Genomic DNA, 8,808 nt, shown 5'->3' with positions numbered 1-8,808 from the left:
TTTGGATAAGACATAGATGACAAAATTACCTCATGTTATAAAATATGATTAGTTTATTTATCAGATTATTGTTAAATACCTATGAAATTCATTATGTGAGACATCCTGCATTTGAAAATTGTTTATATTTATGAAGACATGTATCTAGTTATGCTTGTACACGTCCGCATACTGGTATGCTCTTTTCATCATAAATTTAAATAATTCCTAAGATACAGTACATTATAAATTTATAATACTGAACAAAACTTTATTTGTCTCTCATTTTATTAAATTCTTATCCAAATATGTTTGGTTGGTTTAATGGCTTTAGATCCTAGTGTGGCGGAGGGATGACAAAATTTTCATGAAAAAACGCAAAATCTAACTTCGTGTCTGTGTTTTCTTTACACTAACTAGACAAAAACTTTTGTTCTTTTGATTTGTTAATTCGTTGTGCCACATTGTTTGCCATGAATGAAATGTGTGGTTATGACTTAATTAAGATTAGACACTCATTATCTTGTTTGTCGTTATCTAATTGACATTAATTTTATAAAAAAGCTTTCTAATGAAATTACATAAACAACAGGTGTGTGGTGTGTACGTGTAAAATGTCTAAGATTAGACTCATCATTATATTCTGACGTGGCATGTTGAAATATTAGCTATACAGTAAAACAATTATCAATTTATCAACAAATACATAGTATTTGAGAATATGTATAAAAAATTGAATTAATTACTCATTAGAACAAATATCGTTTTAATTTGATGCGTTTGACTTGTAACACTTATTTAAGTCAATTTTCTTATTTCATTTTTTTATTATATTGAGTAAGTGAATTTTATATTCTACTAATTCATTTTACTCACAATCATTATAAATCTAATTATAGGGGAGTGTTAGGGTGCCATCATCCCTTAAAATAACACCATACAATTATTACTACCAATCATTTGTACACGTGGACGAATAATAAGCTGTCGCATGGCAAAAAAAAAGTTGAAAAACTCGGCCAGCAATTTGTTGCTCTTTATACAGCAATTTTTCTTGTCCAGCAATATCCAACACGCTATACAGCAATCCATAGATTGTTGTCTAGCGTATTGAATATTGATTGTTGTATAGCGTGTTGGATATTGATGTGTAGCGTTTATAATATTACTGTATAAGTGGTGACACAGTGTCACTTTAAGAGGGGTTGTCATTTTAACACAAACCTCTAATTATATATATATAAAAAGATGTATAGTCACTAACTTTTTCCTCTTAATTTTTTTTACAAAGTCGAATAATTTCTTAAAATCTACATCGGTAAAAAATTTAACGATTGATGAGAACGTGTGAGTACACTAATAATTTTTTGTCAGCAATGTTATCTTTTCTCTTTCACCTCACAAGAAATGAAAACAAGTTGCTTCCACTTATCTCTTTTGGTCTTTGCAAATACTTCATCCGTCCCACTTTAAGTGTAGCATTTCTAATTTGGTACGAAATTTTATGTGGTGTTGTTTTGTAAATAAATTGGAGAACAAAATAAGAGAGCGGAAACATAAAAAGAACGGTGTTTCTTTATTTAGGAATGTGCTAATTAGAGTGAGGCAATCCAGAAAGAGAAGTGTGTCATTTAGAATAGGATGAATGGACTAAGAAATTTGTTTCCACTTCTTGCTATTGGTCTACTCAAATTCTTATTTGCAGGAGTATTATTTTAGGGGTCCAATAGAGGATAAATAAATATTCCCACTCCTATAAAATGGCCTCCAAATAGGCAATAGCCAGCCACCTTCATTTCAATCTCTCTCTCTCTCTCTCTCTCTCAACATATTAGTGACCAATTAATAAGCTTAATTCCTCCCAAGCCATGGAAAGAAGAAGCAGAGGAATGAGGCTACGGCACAAGGTGGTGAGACTCTTCAAATGGCGCACGCGACCCTACCATCGACCCATCTCCAAGCTCTCTAAATGGGTAAGTCTTTAAACATAAAAAGCCTATTCACCGGCAAAACGGATCCGGGTTATATAAAACTGGGCGGGGACCCAAACCCGCCGAAGAAGGGGCATCTGGTGGTGTATGTGGGCGAGAAGGAGGGTAGCTATTCCCGGGTGGTTGTGCCTGTTTTGCACTTCAATCACCCGTTGTTCGTATCCCTGCTGCGCCAGTCCGAGAAGGTTTACGGGTACGATTATCCGGGTGGGATCCAGATACCCTGCCCCGTATCCGAGTTGGAGAGAGTTCAAATGAACATCTGCCGGAGCAAGCGGAGATTGTTCCACCACCCTCACTTTTTCTTCTAAACTTGTTACATTTCTTTAGTCTTTTTTAGAAATATAAGTACTATTGTAATTCAATTTTTAATTATTATAGTGTTAATTTACTGAGGACATTCGAATAGCTGATTACTCATCTAATACAGAAAATTAAATGATTATAGAGTATTTTGTAAATACATACATGTGTATATGAATAGGATAAAGAAAATTGACAACTTGAATTCATCGAATACAGAAAATTAAATGCTTACGTACGGAGTATTTTGTAAATGGAGTACATACATATAATATGAATAGGATAAAGAAAAATGACAACTTGAATGTGATTGCCTATCATCACATTGTTGGGATCAGATCATTTGAAAATTGAGTCAATAAGAGTCTGATCAAAATAAAAGAAAAGGACTAGTATTTTGGTATTGTCCTTACTTCATGTTGCGGCTAATTTTGGCGCTACTATTATAATTTATAATATATCACCACTGAATACTCATCAACAAATCATTCCATTTTGACTGAGTCTTTTATTAATATTATTATTATTAATAATATCACATTTTGTCGTATCTCTCTAATCTGCATAAATGGTTTTTGGATTGTTAAATTCATTAGATGCAAACTCATACTTTGTCCCGATAAAATATTTATTTGAACTATTATGTGTATGTTATAATCAAAATTATGCAGCCAAACTTTTGTCCGCATATTAATATAATCTTGACCATTTGTTCAATTCATTGTTCCTAGTCTGTCTCTCTGCAATTTTAATTTTGAAATATTTCATTTGCATACCTATTATTCAAAAAGGCCTACAGTATAAACTGATAATCTGTTTGATCTATACTATATACTCTCTCCGTCCACGATTAAGAGTCTCATTTCTAAATAATGCGGGTTTTAAGAAATATTAAGAAAAGTGGGTGGAAGAAAGTTAGTGAAATAGGGGTCCCACTTGTATATATTAGTTTTAAATGATATGTGAGTGGAATGAGTTAGTTGAATGTGGGGTCTCTTTACCATTTATGGTGATTATGAACCGGGACTCTTATTCGTGGACGGACCAAAATGGAAAAATGGGACTCTTATTCGTCGACGGAGGGAGTATTACATAAAATTATAGTACGACTAATACTTATATTTACCTATTAGACTTATTATTGTAATTATAGTGTGTATTTTCATCTATATTTAGATTATATCTATGATTTTATATATATTTAGTGTTTCGAATGTAAGAACAGATGAGGGATGAAAGTCTCTCACCCTTTAAATTAACTCTTTGTTTTTCATCTTTTATCAGTTCAATCTTTTATGGTTCTTACTTTTTATTTCAATATGATATATATAGTATAATGTATCATGCGTTGGTATTAATATTATCTCTTCTTCGTGTGAAAATGATAGATTAGATGGAAAAAAAGATAAGATTTAAAAGCTCTATCTTATCTCTCATTTCTCGTACAAATAAGTACTACTCCCATAAAGTTTTAAAGTTTTAAAGATAGTTTAGCACTTTATATAAAGATCATTTTTTTTATATTGGTGTAAGATAATAATCCTATCTAAAATACTTTAAAGTTCTGATAATATCTATCTATATATCTATCGAGTCCTATTAACCACAAATCAACTCTTAAAGACCGAACTAGAGACCAAATTAGGGTCATCCATTTTCTTAATCTTCTAGTTAGGATTAATATACAATTAATTTTAATTTAATTTATTTTAAATTTTTTTTTTTTTAAGTTAAAAAAAATTTTAAATTTTTTAAATTTTTTTTATTCGATAAAAACTTGTTGGGGTAAATAATGAACTAAATGAAGTATGTTATGAACTTATTACTTCATTCAGTCGTGCTATTACTTCATTCCGTTAGTTTATTACTTCATTCAGTCATGTTATTACTTCATTCCGTTAGTTTATTACTTCAGTCAGTCATGTTATTACTTCATTCTATTAGTTTAGTGTTCCATTCTGTTAGTTTATTACTTCATTCAGTCATGCTATTACTTCATTCCATTAGTTTATTACTTCATTCAGTTATGTTATTACTTCATTTCATTAGTTTATTACTTCATAATATGTTATGACATAATTATCTGTCAGTTGAAGTAAATTCAGTATATAATGAATGTGAAAAATTACTTCATAACATACATTCGTTTAGTTCGTTATGTAGTGAATATAGTTCATTATTTACTCCAGCAAGTTTTTATCGAATAAAAAAAATTTTAAAAATTTAAAAAAAATTTAAAATTATAAAAAATTATAAAAAAAATTATAAAAAATGTTTTTATTTAATAAAATATTAAATTAATTGTAAATTAATCAGAACCATAAGATTAAGAAAAATGAGTGGCCAAAATTTGGTCTCTAGTTCGGTCTTTAAGAAGGATTCGACATTGATCACAACTCTATATCTATATATTATCTCCGATTATGAATAATATATAGTCTTGTTTCTTTATTTTAGATCGTCCATTAAAATTAATTTTATTTATTTATTTATAGTAATTTATTTTTTTTACTGAAATGTATTTCATTTTTACTAACAATATATATACTTCAACTGCTTTATATCTCTGTATTTTTCTCGTTTTATCAAGTTTTTATTAAAAATCGTATCCTCTAGGTTTTAAAACTATTTTTTAATGGGAATAGTATTTATGTTTGATGCTTTTACATGTGTATCATATACTCTCTGCGTCCCACATAATATCCTATTTCATTTTTACCATATAGACCTCATATTTCACTAACTCATTCATACTCACATTTTATTATAAAACTAATATATAAAAGTAGGACCCACATTCCACTAACTTTTTCAACTCACTTTTCATTACATTTCTTAAAACCCGTACCCGATGAAAGTGGGACGAATTATGTGGGATGGAGGGAGTATGATTTACTAGGAATTCTCATGCTTTGTACAATTATTGTGTCTTCGTTGGCATGTATCTACATACAATCTACTAGGAATTCTCATTAATTTATACTCCTTTCGTCCCGCTTTAGCAGTCCCATTAACTTTTCTGCACTCGTTTTATAAAAATGAGAGTAAATAGTTAAAGTGGATAAATGGTAAAGTAAGAGAGAGAATACAGACAAGACTCTTCTCTACATTATTCTCTCTTTTAGTTTACCATTTATCTATTTACTACTCCCTCCGTCCTACTTTAGGAGTCCCGGTTGAGTTCGGCACGGGTTTTAAGAAATGTAAATGAAAGTTGGTGAAAAAATATGGTAGAATGTGGCTCCTACTTTTCTATATTAGTTTTATAATAAAATGTGAGTGGAAAAAAGTTAGTGGAATGTGAGGCCTAATACCATTTATGGAAAATTCTAATCGGGACTCCTAAAGTGGGACACCCAAAAATGGTAAACCGGGACTCTAAAGTGGGACGGAGGGAGTATCATTTATTTAAAATGAGTACAGAAAAGTCAACGAGGCTCTTGTCTACATTATTCTCTCTTTCACTTTATCATTTCTCCACTTAACTATTTACTATCATTTTTATAAGAGTAAAGGTCAAATTTGGTCCTGAACATATGGTCATTTTAAGTTTTTAGTCCTAAACATTATCTTTTGGAATTTTTGGTCCTGCACATATGGAAATTTGATCATTTTGGTCCTCCGTCAACTTTTCCGTTAAAAACTAACAGTCAACGAGTTTAATCTCAATTTTGACCAAATTAAACTTTTAATTATGATTTTTTACTCCCTAATTAATTCTCTAATTATTTTGATTAAAATAATTATAAGGGTTTAATTTGGGTTTACCCAATTATAAAAATAACTGGATCCGAGCAACCACCCAATTACAAAAATAATTTGGGTTTACTGCTATCAACAACCACCCAAATTCGCCTCTGCCTCCGCCGCCCCTTCCACCAGATCCGAGCGGAGATCCATTAAAAACTCAGCAACGTCCACATCCACGTTCAAAGGCCTGACGGAAAACAACCATCCGACGCTTCTGTCGTCGGGAAATCCCTTGTTTGGATTTCTTCTTCCACATCGTCCCTGACACGCCGCCAAAATCCGTCACCAATCGCCTGAAGCTCGCGTGGATCATGATCCGCTCAAGGCTCTCAAACTCGTTTGCAATCTCCACGGAGTGAAAGGCACCGGCAAATCTGATAGAGAGGGTTTCTACACCACCGCGCTGTGGCTGCACCGCCACTACCCCCAAACCCTACCCGGAAACGCGGCTGCCATCGCCGATTTCGGCTATTTCTAGGATTTGCTCGAGATCCTCTTTCGTATCCTCGAAGGAGCCAAAGCGCGAAAATCGGCCAAACGGATTGGAGAGCTCTGGAAATCTCAGATACTTAGCGAGAAGGGGAAGAGAAGAAGAGGCACCAGATTAGCAGAAGCTCTCAAAGTTTAATTGGGTAAGCCCTTAGGGAATATTTATAAAAATAATTAGAGAATTAGTTAGGGAATAAAAAATCATAATTACAAGTTTAAGTTGGTCAAAATTGAGATTAAATCTGTTGACCGTTAGTTTTTAACGGAAAAATTGACGGATGACCAAAATGATCAAATTTTCATATGTGCAGGACTAAAAAATCCAAAAGATAATGTTTTAGGACCAAAAACGTAAAATGACCATATGTTCGGGACCAATTTTTGCCTCGACTCTTTTTATAAAATGAGTGCAGAAAAGTCGATAGAACTGCTAAAGCGAGAGGGTATACAATTTTTTTAAGGAAATTTTCTATGGTTGAAAAGTAAGGTTTATGAACATCATGACCGAGGATGCGTGTGTGACTTATTAACAAAAGTTTATAAAATGACAAAGATAAAGGGCCTAATAAGTTTTATATACCATTTGATAGTTTCTTCGTAATCATCCGCAGTAATTCTCTGTAAATCTAACATATCTGTAGTAATTAATCTCAAATCAACATAGGAGTGTGATTGAACGTGAGAAATAACTATCAATCTCATCCTTCGGATATCACTCTTATATTATGTGTCGCTAGAGCATTTTTATTTTTATTTTATTTGAGAAGAATATTATTATCAAAATGTCGGCACTTTTGTACACCTAAAAATGAAACCTATATTATTCAATAAGATAATACATACACTGTTGGACATTATTTATCACCATATATTCAAGATTACATAATTGAATATAAATAAAGCAAGATCTTCGAACAACATGTATTTCACGTACAACCATAAACATAATAGGATCGAAACATACCTTGGCGATCCATAGCGGAAGCGATTGAGGAAGGAGGAGACGATTTCCTTGAACCTTTCCGGCGTTGTGGCGCAACTCCAAGGATTTGTTTCTCTCTTTCCCTCGTTTATGTGTTCTCTTAATGTGTGTGATTTGATGGGATCCCACACTTGTATTTATAGGCAGAGAGAGGACAAACCCTAATTATAAAACCTTAAAAGCCCTTTCCATCAAAGAGGCCCAAAATAATTAGTAAATACGTTTCTTATTGAACAAGAATATAATCTTCCGTCTATTAATATTACTAATTGATCACAATCAATTCTAATCAAATCTTAATGATTTATACGCACGATTCTTTACTTGATGGCCAAGGGAATGAATATTCATTCCATAAAAAAATTATGTAATCAATCTTTTCCAATCATTGGCAATCAATCGGCACATATATATATGAACATATATTCTCTTTGGAGAAATATAATATGATTATTTAATTAATTGATACGTGACAATAATTAATTGATAGTCAATTAATTAGGGTAAAATGTGTCTTATACCAAATAATGTATTATACTAAAATCCAATTCTATTTAGGATTCTATCACATGTCACATATGTGAGACACAAAACTTACATACACTTCCATATATACAAGTCATTTAGAATTGGCACATATTTTAATATATAATTAATAAAATAAAATAAAAAGTTATAGAAATTATGTAGTAAATGACAGGACCCATAACTGATAAAATAAAAGAGAAAAAAAATTGCCATTAATGTATATAAATTATTTTTATGAGACAAATGAAAATTGAAACATGGTTTATTTTTGTGTGACGAAGGGAGTATTAGTTTACAATGCAAAACATGTAATTTTATAATGCAATCATATCAGTCTCTTTAATATCAACTAATACATTTTTTACACGTTTGTAACATTTTTCTCATTTTATTACACGACCTTATTGGAGATGTCAGTTTACAATACAAAACATATTAGGTGACAATGCACAACATATTAGAGGGGGTATTTCTTAAAACTCGTGTTCATATCAAATGTGACTCTTATTATAGGACGAAGCGAGCAATATGGTACTTTTCGAAATTATATGAACATGATACAATAGAGAGATGATCAAAGTATAACTAATATTAAGTGCATAACCAGAGAGCAAATCTCAGTCATTAGATCAAAACAATTTAGTTCACTATATGAGCGTTTTAGTTCACAATATGAATTTAAAAACAAGGAGTGAACAAAATACCTTTATAGTGAAGTATTTACCCCGTCAAGGATTTAGTTTACTGTAATGGCATTTTGGTTCACTCCTTCGTGTAGTGAACTAA

The 8,808-nt window shown here is 31.4% G+C and overlaps 1 pseudogene; it reads left to right on the top strand.

Moving 5' to 3' along the window:
- Positions 1 to 1,764: 1,764 nt before the first annotated feature.
- LOC125191392 (auxin-responsive protein SAUR26-like) lies at positions 1,765 to 2,378 on the top strand (annotated as a pseudogene).
- The last annotated feature ends 6,430 nt before the right edge of the window (positions 2,379 to 8,808 follow it).

The sequence above is a fragment of the Salvia hispanica genome, chromosome 5 (assembly GCF_029641045.1).
Source record: "Salvia hispanica isolate PSC_SH4W2 chromosome 5, Shi_PSC_v1, whole genome shotgun sequence".
NCBI classification, from domain to species: Eukaryota; Viridiplantae; Streptophyta; class Magnoliopsida; order Lamiales; family Lamiaceae; genus Salvia; species Salvia hispanica.
This window is presented reverse-complemented; position numbering and strand designations above follow the sequence as displayed.